The sequence below is a fragment of the Cydia fagiglandana genome, chromosome 16 (genome assembly GCF_963556715.1).
Source record: "Cydia fagiglandana chromosome 16, ilCydFagi1.1, whole genome shotgun sequence".
In the NCBI taxonomy this organism is placed as follows: Eukaryota; Metazoa; Arthropoda; class Insecta; order Lepidoptera; family Tortricidae; genus Cydia; species Cydia fagiglandana.
This window is the reverse complement of record NC_085947.1, coordinates 12,077,068-12,099,726: the sequence shown is the minus strand read 5'-3', so window position 1 is coordinate 12,099,726 and position 22,659 is coordinate 12,077,068. Positions and strand designations below refer to the sequence as shown.

Below are 22,659 nucleotides of genomic sequence, written 5' to 3'. Positions count from 1 at the left end.
AATAGCTAAAATAAGCCTGTCGACGTATGTCTTGGTCGGCCTCACCTTAACCTGGCAGTTTTTGCAGTCCGACCAGATTTTTAAAAAAATCATCAAAAATTTTTTATCGAAAAATCGTATGAAACTTGTATGGTACGATAGCTGCCTTTGAGAACAGTAAAAAAAAAGTGGTCGGCCAAATCCTGTGTTGGCAGGTTCCTGTGTCCGACCAATTTTGTGGTACCACGTGAGAGCTACAATTTACCTCATCGAAAAATAGAATGAAACAAACGGATTATAATAGCTAAAATAAGCCTGTTGACGTATGTCTTGGTCGGCCTCACCTTAACCTGGCAGTTTTTGCAGTCCGACCAAATTTATAAAAAAAACATCAAAATTTTTTTATCGAAAAATCGTATGAAACTTGTATGGTAAGATAGCTGCCTTTGAGGACAGTAAAAAAAAAGTGGTGGCCAAATCTTTTGTTGGCAGGTTCCTGTGTCCGACCAATTTTGTGGTACCACGTGAGAGCTACAATTTACCTCAACGAAAAATAGAATGAAACAAACGGTTAATAATAGCTAAAATAAGCCTTTTGACGTAGGTCTTGGTCGGCCTCACCTTAACCTGGCAGTTTTTGCAGTCCAACCAAATTTATAAAAAAATCATCAAAATTTTTTTATTGAAAAATCGTATGAAACTTGTATGGTACGATAGCTGCCTTTGAGGACAGTAAAAAAAAAGTGGTCGGCCAAATCCTGTGTTGGCAGGTTCCTCTGTCCGACCAATTTTGTGGTACCACGTGAGAGCTACAATTTACCTCATCGAAAAATAGAATGAAACAAACGGATTATAATAGCTAAAATAAGCCTGTTGACGTATGTCTTGGTCGGCCTCACCTTAACCTGGCAGTTTTTGCAGTCCGACCAAATTTATGAAAAAATCATCAAAATGTTTTTATCGAAAAATCGTATGAAACTTGTATGGTACGATAGCTGCCTTTGAGGACAGTAAAAAACAAAATGGTCGGCCAAATCCTGTGTTTGCAGGTTCCTGTGTCCGACCAATTTTGTGGTACCACGTGAGAGCTACAATTTACCTCATCGAAAAATAGAATGAAACAAACGGATTATAATAGCTTAAATAAGCCTGTTGACGTATGTCTTGGTCGGCCTCACCTTAACCTGGCAGTTTTTGCAGTCCGGCCAAATTTATAAAAAAATCATCAAAAAAATTTTATCGAAAAATCGTGTGAAACTTGTATGGTACGATAGCTGCCTTTGAGGACAGTAATAAAAAAGTGGGTGGCCAAATCCTGTGTTGGCAGGTTCCTGTGTCCGACCAATTTTGTGGTACCACGTGAGAGCTACAATTTACCTCATCGAAAAATAGAATGAAACAAACGAATTATAATACCTAAAATAAACCTGTTGACGTATGGCTTGGTCGGCCTCACCGTAGCCTGGCAGTTTTTGCAGTCCGACCAAATTTGTGATACCACGTGACAGCTAGAATAGGACCACGCATGCTGTATTCCATACGCATCATGACTTTGTGTACCTATCTGATGGGCGGGCGTATATGAAACGCCTTCTTGTACGTGCAGGTGATCCAGGTATACGCCAAAGCTTAGTTTTCAATCGAACACTTGTAATATAAGAGGAAAAACTGCACGTGATCCTTCCAAAATTTAAATAAATGGTAAAATGTTCCTCCACGATGTTCTCAACGGGCATCTAGACTGCGTTGGATTGCTGTCACAGTTAGGGCTCCGCGCTCCCACGCGCCGAACTCGTCACACCACACTATTCCATATTCCCTGTCATCGTACCAATTATGGCCAAAATTCTATTCTATTAAATTCTGAGTAGAATCGCACGTACCTATAATAAATCGTTCCAAAACATTGACCCTTTCTTCTCCTCCAGACGTGTTTTCAAATCACAAATTGCAAAGCAACTTTCCTGGTAGTCACGCACTATCACACCCACTTACACACATACACCCACCCACCCACACACACACACACACACACGAACACATAAATTCCAATAAATGCATACAAACTAATAGATTCGCTCGTTTATGTAGGTACTGTATGTATTTTTATTTTACTATTTTTTATTTATTGTTTACGCAAAATTAGAGCTATACCTACTATTTTAGGATTTTTTTTCCAGTTTACAGTTATTATTAATTTTTTCTCTTTTTCCTTGTACCTTAAAGACTTACAAATTAAGTTATATTTACGATTCTTGTACAGCACAAGTTACAAGTCTACCCACAGATGATTTTTTATTATGTATAAATTACAGGAAGTTCTGTTATTGGCTATGCTATAAGTTCTCATGTTTTTTGTATATTATTTAATGTAAACGCTGTTGAACTTCTCAATAAATATAAATAAATAAAAATACACAAGATAACCTCACATATATTAAGTGATTATCTTATTGTTATTTCTTCGACTTGCAAAGGCGTTATGTGTCCTTCAAACCATTTGATCTTATACATTTCATCTCTTAATGTCCAGCCACAATGTGTTGCATCAAATTTGATGCAAGTGGATTCTGCCGCACACTGCCACATTGTATTTATGAAAGCCGCCCGTAACAAGCCATACGTCAACAGGCTTATTTTAGCTATTATAATCCGTTTGTTTCATTCTATTTTTCGATGAGGTAAATTGTAGCTCTCACGTGGTACCACAAAATTGGTCGGACAGAGGAACCTGCAAACACAGGATTTGGCCGACCATTTTGTTTTTTACTGTCCTCAAAGGCAGCTATCGTACCATACAAGTTTCATACGATTTATCGATAAAAATTTTTTGATGATTTTTTTATAAATCTGGTCGGACTGCAAAAACTGCCAGGTTAAGGTGAGGCCGACCAAGACATACGTCAACAGGCTTATTTTAGCTATTATAATCCGTTTGTTTCATTCTATTTTGCGATGAGGTAAATTGTAGCTCTTACGTGGTACCACAAAATTGGTCGGACACAGGAACCTGCCAACACAGGATTTGGCCGACCACTTTTTTTTTGCTGTCCTGAAAGGCAGCTAAAAATGTTTGATGATTTTTTTATAAATCTGGTCGGACTGCAAAAACTGCCAGGATAAGGTGAGGCCGACCAAGACATACGTCAACAGGCTTATTTAAGCGATTATAATCCGTTTGTTTCATTCTATTTTTCGATGAGGTAAATTGTAGCTCTCACGTGGTACCACAAAATTGGTCGGACACAGGAACCTGCAAACACAGGATTTGGCCGACCATTTTTTTATTACTGTCCTCAAAGGCAGCTATCGTACCATACAAGTTTCATACGATTTTTCGATAAAAAAATTTTGATGATTTTTTCATAAATTTGGTCGGACTGCAAAAACTGCCAGGTTAAGGTGAGGCCGACCAAGACATACGTCAACAGGCTTATTTTAGCTATTATAATCCGTTTGTTTCATTCTATTTTTCGATGAGGTAAATTGTAGCTCTCACGTGGTACCACAAAATTGGTCGGACACAGGAACCTGCAAACACAGGATTTGGCCGACCATTTTTTTATTACTGTCCTCAAAGGCAGCTATCGTAACATACAAGTTTCACACGATTTTTCGATAAAATTTTTTTGATGATTTTTTTATAAATTTGGCCGGACTGCAAAATCTGCCAGGTTAAGGTGAGGCCGACCAAGACATACGTCAACAGGCTTATTTAAGCTATTATAATCCGTTTGTTTCATTCTATTTTTCGATGAGGTAAATTGTAGCTCTCACGTGGTACCACAAAATTGGTCGGACGCAGGAACCTGCAAACACAGGATTTGGCCGACCATTTTGTTTTTTACTGTCCTCAAAGGCAGCTATCGTACCATACAAGTTTCATACGATTTATCGATAAAAATTTTTTGATGATTTTTTTATAAATCTGGTCGGACTGCAAAAACTGCCAGGTTAAGGTGAGGCCGACCAAGACATACGTCAACAGGCTTATTTTAGCTATTATAATCCGTTTGTTTCATTCTATTTTTCGATGAGGTAAATTGTAGCTCTCACGTGACCCAATAAATCTGGTCGGACTGCAAAAACTGCCAGGCTAAGGTGAGGCCGACCACTTTTTTTTTACTGTCCTCAAGGTCAGGTATTTTTCGATGAGGTTTTTTTTGATGAATTTTTGTCCAACGTTTTTGCCATTTGTACAAAATCTGCCAGGTTAAGCCTAGGCCGACCAAGTGCGTTGGAATCTACTAAATGTCAGGTACCTCTACAGGGTAGGTATATTCTATTTTTTGATGAGGTTTGTTTCATGCAGCCGGCTCCCGGACTATTATCTTATAATTAGGTACATACGTATGCGAGATGGAAGTCAAACATAAATACATTAATACAAAAAGAAATATACAACAATAAAATTCTCAGAATGTCATAAAAATTTAAAAATAATAGTTATCGTCGAGCTATTCATCCAAGAATTCAGCAACGGAATAATAGGCCTTTTGGATTAAAAACGACTTCAGTTTTAATATAAATCCTAAGTTGGTGCGAACGTTTTTTAGACTCGTTGGGATCTTATTATAAAGTTTAGGTCCTAGTATGTGTAAGCAGAGAGCAGATTTTCTTAATCTATGTTTCGGCAGATCTAGGTCGTGTCGCCTCTGGTCCTGGAAGCGGTTGCTTGTCCATATTTTCCTCGGAAACTTTTCTAAATTTAGCCTAACATATTTAACTACCTCTAGAATTAACATAGAAGGTAACGTTAGAATATGGAAGTCCGATTTTACGGTACTTATTTACTATAAGCCCATCTAACAAATTCAAATCACAATTTGAAAACAAAACAAAGTAAGGTAACTACCTTACTTATAATATTTATATATTATTTATTTATTTATAATATTTTAACATTATAAGTTTATAATGTTAAAATAAATATTATAGGACATTTTTACACAAATTGACTAAGCCCCACGGTAAGCTCAAGAAGGCTTGTGTTGTGGGTACTCAGACAACGATATATATAATATATAAATACATGGAAAACAACCATGACTCAGGAACAAATATCTGTATCATCATACAAATAAATGCCCTTACCAGGATTCGAACCCGGGACCATCGGCTTCATAGGCAGGGTCACTACCCACTAGGTCAGACCGGTCGTCAATATTCTGCGTTGATTGAATTTTGCGGTGTGCCAGCCATGTTTCTATATCGTAGTGAAACAATATCTTGCGTGATATTTGATCACGATATGCTTTGTAAGGGAAATAGGAATCAATGCACATTCCTATTTCCCATACAAAGCATTGGTAAAGAAACTCCTAAAAGAGGCAAATACGAAATAACAAATTTATGTCGATTTAATCTTAGTTTATCATCCATCGCCTGTCTAACTATTTTATATAAGTACGTAGGTATAACGTATAATATATACCTAAAATATCTACACAAGCAAAATGTGTTTCTAGTAGGTAATAACAGATTTTAGAGATCGAATGCCGGATACTAAATCTAAATAAGGCGATAGATAGTCATTCTATGCCAACTTGTAAGAGTTGTAAGGACTTGTGAAAATCAAAATTATCAAATGATATTTCGTACCTACATAAGTTCCGAAAAACTCTATTGGTACGACCCAAACTATTGTAACCATAAAAATACCTATGTTTATATTTGGCCACTTAGACCGTCACTATCTATTTTAACCCGACTGTACGGCGACAGAGTATCTTATTTACCTAAATTTAAAAGAAAATCCAGTCATATATCTCTTGTGTTGTTGTCGACCTACATGTGAAGAAACCTTGGCAAGGGTCGCGCTCGTGGCTCTCATCCAGAAACAAAAGAAATGTTCTCCATGCAAAACACAGTGCGGTGGATCTACAAATTAAAATTAGAGGGTCGATATCCGTTATAACTAACGTTCGAATTTGGAAAAGTGGATGGCAAGAGGCCGAGGACAGTCACCCACCCGTTGGTCCGATCAAGTAAAGAACATTACAGGACTTACTGTCACTGCTGCCCTTAGACAAGTCGAAGACAGGGTGAAATGGAAGCAGCTCGTCGAGGCCTCGGTGAAGGCATTTCAAGACAGGCACGACCTACAGTAATGAAGAACACGAAGAAGAAGAAGATTCGTTATAACAGAAAGTAGTCGGTCGTAGCACTTTATTGTACCTTCAAGAAAAGAGCGTATTCCCTTATTAAAGTACGGCAACGCACTTACACGTGACGTGATCAGATTACCTACTGTGAATGCTGAACGCTGCGTTGCGTCTAACAACTCTAAAATGCATAATAATATTGCACACCTGCAATGAGGAATCTATTGAAGAGATATAATATTTATAATTGTATCGACGCTTCATTTCCAATGTACTTCTTTTTTAAATGTAAATATTTCAGGATCCGGGCTAGGTGATAAAAAGTGATAATTATAATCATAATCATTTATTTGTCGCAATGCATGGTAAACTACCTAATGAAAATAAAGTTTTAAGGACATAGGTACTAAATGTTAGGCTACAATAAATAATACATGCTTGATATGGCTGCCGGGGACGCTGGAAAGATATTGATAAGATTTGGTTATAAAACACGTATGGGTATCTACCTAACCGTATAGATACAACAACTGCTTTATGTGATATCTGATCTGATCCACGATATGAGCGTCTCCAATATCACATCAATATAATTATATTATTTGCTGTAAATTATAAAGTCCGTCTGAGCTAACTTTACACCGATTTAAATAACAAAGAAAGCTAACACCTTTAAACGAGCAATTCTTGTTCATTTATATAATTCGGGAATCTCAGAAACGGCTCTGGGAAAACGCGCATTTTGGAGTTTTTCTATGTCTCCCAGACCAGACATTAATTATGAAATTGCTACTTAGAGTAGAGTCTTAGAGTCTTGAAGGTCCGATTCTAGTTATTACTTACCAACAAAGACTAGGCAATGTGTTTATACTTAAGCAATTGTCCACAAACACTATAGCACTATAGGTAATTGTTGGCGAGTTGGCAGCACATGTCAGGTCAGCTAAAACATCCGGCTTCTAACTTTCCAGAGATGTTTGCACCATGCGAAACAGTCTGACATAGTTGCATTAACTCGGCCTCTCGTTAGGCACAACACAACTGATAGCCCGGAGTCAACTATGTTAGCTAGTTCTGCACTTTCTGTAGGTTATGACATTCCTGACTCCGCAGTTTATATTTTTTCCGTCTAATTTATAAATTATAGGTCCTTCGTTTCTAGTAAGTACAGGCGGCCGACAACTCTTATTACTTATTGTCAGACCATGAATAGTCTGCAGCGGATTTGATAGCCCACGCAGTGAAAGTGTTATTTAAAACGTCAAACTTCTATGAAATTATGACCTAAAAATTACACTTGCACTGCGTGGGCCATCAAATCCGCTGCAGACTTTTTTTGGTCCAACTCTACCTTGTTTTATATTTACATTTTCGTGATTTCATGAATATTAATTACTGAATACGTTCTGTACGTTCTGTTTATGTAATATGTACTTATTTAGTGTGTTTATTATTTTACTGATACATTTATCAGTCTAAATATTTATGACATTATAAATGGCTCAGTATTTACATCGCATCATAAATCGTAAGTAGATATATTTTACTTAGAAGGTACAGAGGAATAATTCAGTTACTTATTTCGATATTTTTAAAATGAATTCGTGTGTTTTTAATTATTTTATGTTTTGTTGTCATGACTTTTGTCCCTGATTACTATTTCCAATTAAAGAAGGAAGCTTTTTCTGGAAGTATTTTGGTAGTTGAGGGTTCTAAATGGTCAATTATGACGGTGATTTGAAGAATACGCTTAATACTTTGGTATAGGTACGTATATTATGGTATAAGTAACAAAAAAATCTTTGTTTTTAAATTACACATATGTAGTTGAAATTCAAACGGACGAAAATACGAGAAACTAGAATGAACTTTGCCGCCACCGCCGTCTGCGCATAAATTATTGCACTAAATCTGTTCTCTATTCTTAGTTCCATTGATATAATTAGAACACACCGCAAGTGTTTGTAATGTCAATGTCACTTCCACTATGATATTCTGGGCATTTCAATATTATTTTAATGTTAACTGTTCACTTGTTCAGTGACAATACACAATAAAATTGATAAGATTTTCAAATCTTCATTCACCCACCACCCGGAAATTTTCAATTTCTTCTTTTCAGCTATCTTCCAAAAGGCCTATTACAGTCCCCCCTATCTCGCGATCACGATAAGATGCAGCGTCCTCTTCAGTGACTTGTACTATTGAGAAATCGATGCTATTGAGCGATCTGGCTATCACTGATTCGTCTTATCTATAGTCTATATCTTTAGGTATTTAAAAAAGAGTAAACAAAATCTACCCCCAAATGGCTCCTTAAGCCAGTTAAGTGTAGATGAAAACATTACACGATCAAATAATGTAGGTTAACGTCAGGTTGTTCAGTGACAGATCCAGGCGGTTTTGTATTTGGTTGGTTAACCAATAAATGTTATAACTACACATATGTACAAATTATTCGTTTTTGATGTTTAGTATTATTATGTTTAAATTATTTGTTTACTTTTATTTAAATGCCTAAAGATACAGAGTATAGTCGATAATCCCAGGCCCTCCACCATAATTAAAGCGCCGAGTAGCCGCTATCGAAAGGAAACTTTATTTAAATAAATTTGTATTCTAACCCCCTCATTCATAAAACTTTATCGGGCCTTATTTAATTATGTTTTATTTCTTTCTTACAAATACGTAATAAGTCAAAATGACAGATAAGGACAGACGATTATTATCTAATTGAGGTTTGTAGTGCGTTTATGAATAAGGGCGTAAGAAAATACCTGTCTTCTTCTGAACAGCTAATGAATGGAAAATTATACGTAGGTACGGTACGGTAGCTGCCATTGTGAATGAAGTCATTGATAAATGTTAACTAACTGCCTATTAGCACAGATTATATAATAGTTCTTACGAACAGATACTTATCTCTCAAACAAAACGCAAATACCTACCATTTTGATACCTACACAAAAATACAATGGAGTGACCTTCGACGCGCCGCTCCCCGCACCGCGCGCACCGGCACAACGCTAGGGTTGCTGACGCTTAGAAATGATAAATAAATACCTACTTAATCAGCGGAGTGAAATAAAAGGAAAGCTAAATCTCAAATTATACCTAATATTCCAATTACGAGTATGCGTTAGTGTTTGCGAAATAGTCATTTTAAAAGGTCATATGTCCCTGCAGTAATGCAGTGCGGCGCGCGGTGACGTGCGTACGTGAGCGCGTGTGGCAACCAACTGGCTTGCTTTTCTACCGTGAACGGGAGCAGGTTCGTAGGTATAAATCCGAGCTCGCGCGGAGAGTTCCATAGGCCTGGTATTAGGAACTTTACGATGTTAGAATTTGGAGGCCTATGGTAGCAGATGGTGTGTTGAAATACTAAATGTTAGCGTGGTTCGGTATAAAAAGGGGCGTACTAATAGCCCTAACTGGACTGGCTCTTTATTTATGTTAATTTATATTACAAATACGAGGCTACCCAAAATATAAGTGCCCCTCGCCCAAAAGACCACTTTTATACAGAACGACACATTTTCAAAGTTCAGTTTTATAATGTTGTTATGAAAGCAATAATATATATTGCTAAATAAACATATGTATATTATGTACAGATAGAGCATGTGCTATACCGGGTGTGGCCTGTAACACGAGCAAATAATTAAAACATAGATTGTACTCCTAAAACGGTGATACTTTTGTTCAACAACTTTTAAAAATTTGACTCCCTATTTTTCATACAAAATAAATATGATCTTCAATGGACGCCATCGCCACACCATATCATTGTGATTGACGTTGCATGTCACGCCTTAAACATAACAAAATTCGCAATACATTGCGTCTTAGAATAAACTTTAAAGTGTATTAAAAATCAAACCACAAGTTATTTTTAAAAGTCGCTGAACAAATGTTGGCCAGTATGAGGAGTACAGCCTACAGTTAATTTTTTTGCTCATGTTACAGCCACACCCGGTATTTGATTTGCTATAAATTTTGATTGTACCTAGTTTTCCTCAGTGTCGCCGCTAATAAGCATACCTGTACTAACCCGGAGCACGAACGAACACTAAAGTGATGGTAAGTATTAAAGTGTTTTACCTTAAAAGGCTCGATATTAGACATGACATTGAACCTGTTTACAGTAATACAGAATTTCCAACAATACTTTTATAATATACGTCAATAAACTTTAACAATTAACATCAATTATAGTATTCGACTAATTCGTGCTCCGAGTTAGCACAGGTATGCTAATAAGCGATCTTGTAAGACATACCTACCATTTCTCATACCTTACCCAACCATATTTAGATTAACAACGCCTATCTGTGTCATATAATATATGTATAGATAGTTATGTACCTAGAGTCCGACCAACCTAAGTTTTCACACCCATTGCTACGTCAAGTATGGCGCTGACATAGTGTCACTGCGAACTTGCAAGCGGATGCCAACTTAGCGGAGATGTGAACTTATACTGCTGTATTCGAACTTCAAGATATTCAAGAGACGACACGTACTAGATCCATTCTAGATACGATATAGTTTAGATATCAACTAGTTCTCTTTTGCAGCGCAATTCGGGCAACCAATGTCACTTTTACGTTAGATAGAGTAAGATATCTATGAGATGTGAATTGGATCTCTAAGTCATATCCTGTGGAAATCGTTCAAGAGTACCTCCAGAATCGCGCAAATGTCAAATTTGACAGGTTAGATTTTAAACATAAAATCCGAATCGGGCCCATACTCTGTCATACAGTTCTAAAAGTTTATTTTAAGCAAAACTAGTTTTTCACTGACTACACTTGCACTGCACTTCCTACCTTTTGTAATGAAACACTTTCTTGACAACTTAATACTCATTTATTCCGAAACCAAATTGACTATATACGGGGCGGTGGAAAAATCTTAATAGCGCGAAGTAGCCAACAGATCAGCGACATCTATCGTGAAATTGGGCAACTATAAAAACTAAACATTACTACATTCAACACTAAATATTAATGTTATCTAACTGTTACTGTTATTTCACTAGCTAATTTATTTTTGGTTAAAGCTGAATAATTTATCAACACCCACAAATGGCTACAATTCAATAAGATGTTGGTTTCGTCACGCGATGCCGCCATTCAAGTTTTGTGACTTTATACGACTTTCTTTATTGTTAAGATAAGGAGTTCAAAAAACTCATTAGCTAAGCCAGAATAAATTGAAGCTTTACTATAACGAGGAATAATAAAATTTATTTAGTCACGATGCATTAATTTTAGGGAGATGCATTTTACCTATTTCATAGGCGGTCTAGAAACTTTAATACCCTGATTATAATGCCTGCGTTTTTTTATTTTTTTGGGTCCGCTAAAAGGGGTAAGCTCTGTAGATTCTGGCTGAATGTTGCGAGGGATGGCATGCGTCCCAATGATCTTACTAAAGAGATGCCGAAGACTGTGCGAAGTGGTGGTGAAAATCTGGGAAAGCGGACCCTGAGAAAAGAAATGGATGCAACCGGGATAACGCTTACATCAGAGGGGAGAGAGATTCCAATCAAGTGTTTTCGTAATCATTGTTTTGAGGCTTTTTTGGAGGACCACTATCAAATTAACTAAAAAAGTAAAAGTCAATGCGGTGAAGACCTAGATAAGGGAAGACTGTCTACGAGCTCTTTCATGAAGATCTTCCTTTCTGAATATCGGTCCGATTCGAACTTTAAGATACGTCAATTAATAGATCTAGAAACGATATGGATTAGATATAAATGTGACGTTTCATCAACTGACACTGACACATCTAATCCATGTCGTTTCTAGATCTATTAATTGACGTATGTTAAAGTTCGAATCGAACAGCAATGTCTAAGTGACGTACACGTAGGTATACAAATACTTAAGAGAGATTTTGACCTATTATGGTCTTCCTTGCAATAAATGTTCTTAATGGTAGGTACCGATATTCTAAACATTGACCTTTCGTACCTATAATTAGGTATTTATCTAGTTACTCTCATTACTCATTACCTACATAATCTTACTATTACTACTAAAGAATGCAAATTTCTAACTGGTTCAAAGTCAAAGAACACAAACATAAACATAATGAGACCACGCGTGCCAAAACTGTGAACTTAATGTATCGTAAATTTAGTTCACGCAAAACATGATTATTCTGCCGTATTCGAACTTCAAGATATTCACAAGAGACGACACGTACTAGATACTTTCTAGATACGTTATAGTTTAGATATCAACTAGTTCTCGTTTGCAGCGCAATTCGGGCAACCAATGTCACTTTTACGTTAGATAGAGTAAGATATCTATTAGATGTGAATTGGATCTCTAAGTCATATCCTGTGGAAATCGTTCAAGAGTATCTCCAGAATCGCGCAAATGTTAAATTTGACAGGTTAGATCTTAAAAATATCGTTATCGTATCTTGGTGACGTCTAAAAGATATCTAATAGATGTCTATTTCAAAATCCGAATCGGGCCCATTTTCTTTTTTTAGACGCACAATTTATCTTGTCACATCCGCTGAGAAATGATTACCCGCGTGTTATTGTTACACGAGTTTTTGAGATTACAGAGGGCCTATCGCGAACCACGTTCGACGTGTTGCCTCCCTGTCACACTTAAGTACGAATTTACAAGTGCAACAGAGAGACAACACGTCGAATATGGTTCGCGGTAGGCCCTCAGAATAGTAGTTATGTGGCAATCCGCAATAATACGCCTAAGTTATAATTATGGTAGTAAAAACGAAACAATCGGCGTGATTCGGGAAATTAATTAGAGACTAACTAGATACGATAAAGTAAAGATATGTGACGTCACATGGATAAAGGTACCTTATGGTGGTTGGCGCTTACGCTATTATTAACGCCCCTTCAATATTATTGCGGCGCTATGCGACGTAAGCGCCGGCCGGTATAAGGTACCCTTTTTCGTGGAACGTCACATATATTCACTATTTCATATCTAGTGGATCTCTAATTCATTTCCCGAATCGCGGCAACAGCCGCCATAAGGTACGTTTTTTCGTGGAACGTCACATATCTTTATTATTAAATATCTAGTGAGTCTCTAATTCATTTCCCGAATATAGCAAAATGTCTGTATTGGTGTCCTAGATTTCGAATTTATTACGTCACTGATCGGTAATAAACTATTTTGTCACAGATTATGCTGTCGATCTTTTCAAAACTTAGTTATAGTGTAGTAAATTAGTTACATGGGTAAAAATGTATTAACAGGGGTTTCAAACCTTTTTTTGCATGGAGTACTGTATCAATGTCAATAGCAAAAAAAATCTTCGCGCCACTCCTTATGTGTGGAAGTGTCATCAAATGACACAACAAAACAATGACACGAGAACGTATTATCAAATGTATTTTGGTTGCTTGCTTGCCATTAACGAGTAAAAATCCTAATCTATTGTTTATTTGATTTTGTAAATATTATAAGTAAAGATAATGTTTTTTATTTTGTGTCTCTGCTAAACTTACTCAGTGTCAAATATATAATATGTTGTAGTGGTAAGTGTCGATCTTTATTTTTTGCGAATTTGCTATTTGTGGACTTCGACGATATATATTTTTTACGACGACGTTTGCTCTGTTGATAAGCTCTGAAGCTTTTTCTATGATCCTCCTATCTATTACTGCTAAGACATAAGGCTTTCAGGATTCAGATATACGTTGTGTTTGTAAGTTCCTTTTCATTTTATTTGAACATAAATTCAACCTCTTAAGGTAGCTATATCACTTATTGACTTACCATTGTTTAAATTCTGAAGTCATCTTCTATATTGGGTACCTATACTACTTAGACTTACCTTAATAGACACAGTTGTCCGAAAATTGCGAAACTTTAATACTAAACAAGTGTAATAGCGATTATATGGAATGTGGTATTTGATTATCATAATTATGTAAGACGAGATTGGGTCTGCAGACGAATAAAATTTATTATTCTCGAGTCAGACTGGCCAGCGACATCCGAAACATGTGAAGGTTATCTGGCCAATTCCACTATTATGCATCTGCTTTATGACTGTGACATCCACGTGACATAACAGTGATATCCATACCTAGCATTAAATATTATAGAATTTGTAAAATTGTAGAAATTCTTTCTTAATTCAAGGCTCTATTTTCATAATCATCAAATCGGAGCTAAAATACTTAAAGAAATCATACATACTGGTCCAAATGCGTTCCAAGATATTTCTTATAACTGAAATGTCTATCATAAACCAATAATACACCAAGTTCCGTTTTGTTTATACCGAATTCACATATACCGGGTGCGAGGAACGTCAACGCGAACGCAGCGGCGTGGGGACGTCCACGCTTCGCGGACGGCGCTCCGACACTGCCGAGCCCTGTGATGTATCGACCCCCTCTGACATAACAATGCGAGAGGACCCCGCAGTTTCGCTGCAAGACCACTACTGCACTGCAGCTTTATTTTTGGCAAAGCACCCGATAGTGGAAGCCGGGCCGAGTTTGAAACGAATTCGTGCCAAGAGCGCGAATGGATCAGTCAGCGACCCCGTTCCGAAGATTGCGGCTTAGAATAATTTGTACTACAATTTTGCGTGTCATTAGTCATTAGGATTTCCGTGTTCCTTTATCTAAGGGGGTGTTAGCGAGGGGGGCGCAGAAAGGCTAATAAATAAGCCCAATACAACTCGTAATAATTTTGTACTTGTTTTGTTTTTTGAAAAAGGTTGGGGATCCCTGCATTAGACGAAATTTTGCGGTTTACAATTTTGGCGTTTTCGTAAACGATATAAGGTTTAGTGTTATATAGAAATCTGAGGGCATACCGTGAACCACGTTCGACTTGTTGCCTCCCTGTCACGCTAGCGTACGAATTTACAAGTGCGACAGAGTGCGACGTAGAACGTGGTTTGCGGTTAGCGCATGCGCAAGACGAGCACAGGCGCAGAATCTTGCAGGCGGAGATTCATGGTCACTCGTTCAAGGTTGCGTGGTGCATTCGTTAAAGTTTACAATAGTTATCTCAGATAAGTCTAGTAGCTTATTGTTAACTAATCTTAAACAAATATTATTAACTATTATCTAATGTTTGTAACGAGTAGGTAGTTGTTTACGCAACGAGGTATAAATAACTAATTAATTAGTATTTCCTAATTAGTTAGCTTACTGGTATTTTTTTCTAGAACTTTTCTAGGCTATTATTTTGTTCATCTGTTGAAACAATCAGAGGTAAATGAGAGTTTTAAAATAATTTTCCTGTAAGCATTGTTCTATTCCCAATTGTTTACGTACATTTTTTCAAAGATAATCATATCAAAACAAACAGGACAGGACGACATTAATTACTTATAAAAATCCCAATAAGGCCTAGTTTTCCCTCTCGGTTGGAAGGTCAGATAGCAGTCGCTTTCGTAAAAACTAGTGCCTCCGTCAAGTCATTGCCAAGCGGACCCCAGGCTCCCATGAGCCGTGGCGAAATGCCGGGATAACGCGACGAAGAGGAAGAAGAATTAATGTTTACTCAAATTATAGTTCGTTTTTTTAGCACTAGAAAGAACTTGGAAGAAGGTAAAACATATTGACATGTCTTTTAATTGAAAAACGCTTTTTAAAAATCAAAGACTATTACTTATGAAAGCAGAAGAATATATATGATCGTATTAGATTCATAATTCTTACATATTTGCCGTAACTTATTTTTAAAATGAGTTTTTCAATTAAAAGACACATCAAGATTGTTTACCTTTTTTCTAATGCTAAAAAAACGAACTACTTATAGCATCAGGCCGGAACTCTTATATTTCGAAAACTACTAATTCTACAGAGACAATTCTATTTTCGTATTGTAGCAAATTTAGTCCACTTTAAAAACTACCTGAGAAGGTACTATCAAAAACTAGGCCTTTAGGGTTATAATCGCCCAAATCTTAAAAATCTCCGAAAATTTGGCGGTTTTTTCGATTTTTGACAATGTTGCGTTCGGAGTTCGAGGTCTCAAACTTGGATTATTCATTGGGCCAACATCATAAACAAGTCTGCAAAAAACGCTAAAGTCATAAAATTACTGTATTATTAAGAACTCTGTTTTTATTGGTTGAAGAACCGCAATGATACCAAAGAGCCGCGGTATGCATTAGATGATGTAACAATGATAATGATGTGGAACAATGGGCTCTCTAATTTGGTTGCGTAATAAATTAAGGGCTGTCAGTACGTCGACAGGTAGACAGCTGTGTTACGCTACGTCTTACGTAGGCGAACAACGCGCGAACGCGGCGCGGCGCGGCGCGGCGAAAGCGGCCGCCGCCGCGCCGCGCCGCGCCGCGCCGCCTGACATTCGCGTGCAAATCGCGCCGCACCGCGTTCGCAACGAGATCGCTTACGTAGGACACTTCTATGGGCATCAAAGGATTGATTTCGCCGCGCCGCGCCGCGCCGCGTTCGCGCGTTGTTCGCCTACGTAAGACGTAGCGTAAGGTGTTGTTTGTATCAATTGTATCAAGTCATTGCAGAGACGAGATTAAATAAAGACTGGTATTAATGTATAATTACATTAAAATGTATAATTAGATATAGTGAAAAGTTTGCTGTACATATTTAATGAATAAATAAAAATAAGAAAATGAGCGATTTAGCCGGTAGAGTGACAGATTGCCTACGAAGCTGTGGATCTTTACGGCTACCATTAGTTTGGCATTGATATAAACGCTATCGCGAACGTAATTTACTTTCTATATATATCTTTCGCACTAATATGTCAGTACGAGCGAGATGCATAGAAAGTAAATTAAGTACGTTCACGATAGCGTTTATGTCAATGCCAAACTGATAGTAGCCAACTAGCCATACTAGTACACCTAGTGTAAACTTCATTCGATGGAGTGACGTGACGTTTCCGTTAAGTGTCATTTTGTATGGGATTTTAAGTTTCAGTTTTAGTATGAAAAAAAAGTCTGCATCGGATTTGATTGCCCACGAAAGTGCAAGTGTTATTTATACGTCATAATTTCATAGAAGTTTGACGGTTAAAATGACACTTGCACTGCGTGGGCTATCAAATCCGCTGCAGACTATTCTTGGTCTGACTCTATGAAGATGCGTACACATCGGAAAGAAACCGAGCATGACATCGGTACGCATCTTTCTCATATGTAATGGCTCCTCTACAAGATGGGCCAACACCGGTCACTCCAAGTGACGCAGCCATGCGGTAGAATGAGATAGCAATATCACTTGCTCCCTCTAACGCATAAATGCGTCCCTTGGAGTGGCCGGCGTTGGCCCATCGTGTAGAGGAGCCATAAAATTAAAGCGGCTCGATGCTGATGCATGTGATTCCACCACACCACGCGCAACGATTTTATTGAGATATTGGGAATTTAAAAAAAAATATACACAAATTCCGCCACGCTTTCAACTCTCCCGCAAATCGCCACCCATACAACCATTTCCAGTCGCCGTTACGACGCGGTGTAGACACATCTTGTGTCGACACCGTCTGTTTCGGTCACAATTCCAGTCGCAGAGTCGTCGCCGTGTCGACACAGTTACCAGAAATGGGGAAGGGTCGACACATGACACAAAGTGACATAAAGTGTGGTCGCCGTGTGCACACATTGTTTCGGGTTTGCGACTACTTTATGCCAAAATCATTCGTTCATTCGTTCATTTTGTTCCTGTCAAATGGAAACTGTCAGATGGAAAAATAGTTAAATAAAAATAAGTGACATTAATACGCCATCTCTAAAACGGATTACAAGACGTAATTATATATTGTTTGCATTTATATTACAATAGGACTTAAATTATCATGGGGAATTAAACTGCTCGAGTGATTTGATAAACTAAGTGTAATATAATCAACGCGCCACCACATTGTTTTAGTTTAGCCGGAAATGAAATTGTTTACTTCTCAGTGCTTGTGTTCATAAATATATTATTTGATGCATTTTTAGTACTTCGATGCGTATACTATACTTAAATAACAGAAATAATGCTTTACATACTACGAAACTTGTTAATTATGATGTATAAATATGGTTTAAGGCTGAGAAATATTGCAGTCACAAAGTAGTCGCAAATGTTTCGACTTTGTGTCGACTCTGTGTAGACACATGACACGCGCTGTCAAAAGTAATAACAAAGTTACTGGATTTGCAAAATGGCTCCTTGTGTTCATTTGTTTTCAGATATTCTCAAAGTGTAAAAATGACGTGGTCAGAGATGGGACTTAATAGATTAACTGTTTATTCGACTAATTAATGGAATAAAAAAAGTTAATCCTCAAATTTTAATCACGATTAGTTTAGTCGACCTAACATAGATTGAAATTGAATTAATCTGAACATTAATCGAATAAATTATCGATTAAATCTCGGTTGGAAGTTGACAGGGGGCCATTTTTGTACGTAAAAATAATAGAAATGTCTTGCATGCAGATGGTAGCCAAACACTTTGTCATAAAAGTCGAGATGGGTGTCGATTTATAAGTTTTAGGGAGTGCCGATTTCGAAAATGATGACCATTTTGGAATCCAAAATGGCGGCCATGCACTGTGTCATAAAAGTCGTCATGGATGTCGTTTTATACGTTTTAGGGGGCCCCAATTTTGAAAATGATGACCATTTTGGAATCCAAAATGGCGGCCATGCACTATACCATAAAAGTCGTCAGGGGTGTCGTTTTATAGGTTTTAGGAGGCGCAGATTTCAAAAATGATGACCATTTTGGATTCCAAGATGGCGGCCATGCACTATGTCATAAAAGTCGTCATGGGTGTCGTTTTATAGGTTTTAGGGGTCCCCGATTTAGAAAATGATAACCATTTTGAAATCCAAAATGGCGGCCATGCACTATGTCATAAAAGTCGTCATGGGTGTCGTTTTATAGGTTTTAAGGGGCGCAGATTTCGAAAACGATGACCAATTTGGCTTCCAAGATGGCGGCCATGCACTATGTCATAAAAGTCGTCATGGATGTCGTTTTATAGGTTTTAGGGGGCCCCGCCTTCGAAAATGATGACCATTTTGGAATCCAGAATGGCGGCCATGCACTATGTCATAAAAGTCGTCATGGGTGTCGTTTTATAGGTTTTGGGGGGCGCAGATTTCGAAAACGATAACCATTTTCGATTCCAAAATGGCGGCCATGCACTATGTCATAAAAGTCGTCATGGATGTCGTTTTATGGGTTTTAGGGGGCCCCGCTTTCGAAAATGATGACCATTTTGGAATCCAGAATGGCGGCCATGCACTATGTCATGAAAGTCGTCATGGGTGTCGTTTTATAGGTTTTGGGGGGCGCAGATTTCTAAAACGATAACCATTTTCGATTCCAAAATGGCGGCCATGCACTATGTCATAAAAGTCGTCATGGATGTCGTTTTATAGGTTTTAGGGGGCCCCGATTTAGAAAATGATGACCATTTTGAAATCCAAAATGGCGGCCACGCACTATGTCATAAAAGTTGTCATGGGTGTCGTTTTATAGGTTTTAGGGGGCCCTGATTTCGAAAATGATGACCATTTTGGAATCCAAAATGGTGGCCATGCACTATGTCATAAAAGTCATCATGGGTGTTGTTTTATAGGTTTTAGGGGGCGCAGATTTCGAAAACGATGACCATTTTGGAATCCAAAATGGCGGCCACGCACTATGTCATAAAAGTTGTCATGGGTGTCGTTTTATAGGTTTTAGGGGGCCCTGATTTCGAAAATGATGACCATTTTGGAATCCAAAATGGCGGCCATGCAGTATGTCATTAAAGTCGTTATGGCTGTCGTTTTATAGGTTTTAGGGAGCGCAGATTTCGAAAATAATAACTATTTTGGAATCCAAGATGGCGGCCATGCACTATGTTAAAAGTCGACATGGATGTCGTTTTGTTGGGCATGGTCATCATTTTCGAAATCTGCTCTTCCTAACACCTATAAATCAACAGCTATGACGGCTTATATGACAAAGTGCACGGCAGACATCTTGGAATCCAAAATGGTCATCATTTTCGAATTCTGCACTCCCTAAAACCTATAAAACGATATCCATGACGACTTTTAAGACAAAGTGCACGGCACACATCTTGGATTCCAAACTGGTCATCATTTTCGAAATCGGCACTTCCTAAAACCTATAAAACGATATTCATGACGACTTTTATGACAAAATACGTAGCGGCCATCTTGGATTATAAAATGATCATCGTTTTCGAATTCTGCACTCCCTAAAACCTATAAATCGACATCCGTGACGACGCAAGTTATCTTTATTTTCAGATTAACAAATTGCTACAGAATACAAATGACAAAAAAAGAAGCGAGGAGGTAATGAAACAAGCAAAAATACAGATGATTCCTCGACGCAATAGGATGCTTCTTAAATTGTGTCCAGATTTTTTTGTCATAAAAGTTTTTATTTTTCACGTATTACTCTCACAAGTTCCGTGACATTTCGACCTTGTAATTTTTTAAGTAAATGTTTTTGTTTATCTGTGAGGATCTCACTAGAATAATATAATCAAGGTATGTTTATATTTGATGATTGAAATAGTAACGCAAAAATAAAATTATATTTGTGTCTTGTATTCCTGCCGAAGACTTTTATTTTTCCTTTTCCTTCTACACAAGTTTGGTCAAGTAATAAGAATTTAGGGCTCTCAATTTTATTTTGACTTCTACAACAGTAAAGCTACGAGGCCATGTTTGGTATCGTTTTCGTATAAATTCGCAGTACCAAATTTAGTTATGGTATCACATTGACACCATTCCTAAGTAAAAACATATAAACTTACTTTCTTTTAAACTCCTCTTCACGCTTAAACTGCTGAACAGTTTTAATTTAAATTTAGTACACATATATTTTGAGTCCCGATACAGGACATAATAATTTTTATAATTTTTAACTAAATCAAAGATGTAGACCATCCCAAATTTAATATAAATCGGTTCAGCGGTTATTGATTTCCCGTACAAATTTCCACGCCACTTTTCACACCTTCAAAAGATGATTTTGATTATAAGATCTATCCTATGTCCTGTTCCGGGACGCAAACTATTTCTATACCAAATTTCAACGAAATCGGTTCAGCGGTTAAGCGTCAAGAGGAGTTTAAAAAAAACCGACCAAGTGCGAGTCGGACTCGCGTATTAAGGGTTCCGTACATTATGTCCGACTCGCGCTTGACTGCACATTTCTAATAGGTTTTCCTGTCATCTATAGGTAAAGAACTATTTTGTGTATTCAGACAGACAGACATACAGACGCAAGATTCCGTTTATTGCTTTTGAGGTACGGAACCCTAAAAAGATTTTTTTAATTTTGTGGAATGGTTTCAATGTGATACCTTAAATGGATTCAGCAACCCAGATTTATACGAAAACGATACCATACACGGCCTAGCACCTTCACTGATGTAGATATATCAAGATAAAATTGAGAGCCCTAAATAAACTTTCAAGAGCGGATATCTCAAAAACTATTCAACATATCGAAAAAATTTACTGAATAAACTTGTAACAAATTAAATTAACTTTCATTTTGTATAAGTGGCCATGTCGCTAAGATGCATAGTTTCCGAGATATAATCGAAAAACCGGAAAATGGGACATTCAAAGCCCCCTCTCTTCCCCCCGCTCAAGGGCTACGGCCGGGGACTTTTGATATGTTCACCTCCTAACTTGTCCAAACCAAGTTACAGTGTCAATAATTGTGTTCCGAGCATTTCCCTCTACAACTTTTTTGAGCATTCGTTGGCTGACGTAAGTAGCTTATTGCATTTCTTTAAAAACTTTTCTGTAAAAGGTTGACGGGTGTTGGGTGTTTATATGGTTTTGGTCGATTATTATCATTTGCATCGCCCATGATGACTTACTAGAATTACTTACGAGCACACGAGACACTAATAGTAGTTTGACAAACCTTGGTTTTCAAGAGGTATTTTATATTGACATTTGCTGTCACAAATTTGCTGTCAGATTTAGTCGCAAACCGCACGCAAAGTGCACACAAATGTGTCGACACCTTGTTACGGAAAAGTGTAGACACGGCGACGACACTTTGTTTCGAAACAATTCTAGACACATTGTGTGGACTCTGTTACGACACATCTGACATTTAGTTACCACTTTGATGATTCTGCGACTGGAATGGTTATATGGGCAGTGTGATAAGGCTCTATGATGGACGCAACTTTGAATGATTGTCAGTCTTTATTATATACTGGTAGAGGTAGGTATCGTATGTAGAGAATACATAATAATTATAAGTACCTACATGACAAATATAGGTACCTACGTCACATGCGTACGTGAGGTGTGTGGTTCGTGATAATAAATTAAACAACACCAAATTGAAGGTTGCTCCTACGCTTTCCCGTGTCTATCTTAAGATATTGAGTTGTTACAAATAATTGTATCAAGGAAATCCCTACTATATAATTATTACAAATACGGAGCTATCTGTCTAGAATAGCTTTTATCAAAAGCTGATTCACTCATTAGAATGTCGAACACAAGGATCTTACCTAGACACCTTACGTACCTACCTAAATGTAAGGTAAACGTACTAGTGCTCAACATG

The 22,659-nt window shown here is 37.5% G+C and overlaps 1 protein-coding gene across 1 annotated transcript in view; it reads right to left on the bottom strand.

The window, feature by feature from the left end:
- Positions 1-14,521, bottom strand: part of LOC134672012 (carbohydrate sulfotransferase 13) — a 100,826-nt gene extending 86,305 nt beyond the window's left edge. Inside the window, exon 1 of the mRNA XM_063529913.1 lies at positions 14,285-14,521. The gene's annotated coding sequence lies outside the window, so the exon portion shown is untranslated. The remainder of the gene's footprint in view (positions 1-14,284) is intronic.
- Between the last annotated feature and the right edge of the window lie 8,138 nt (positions 14,522-22,659).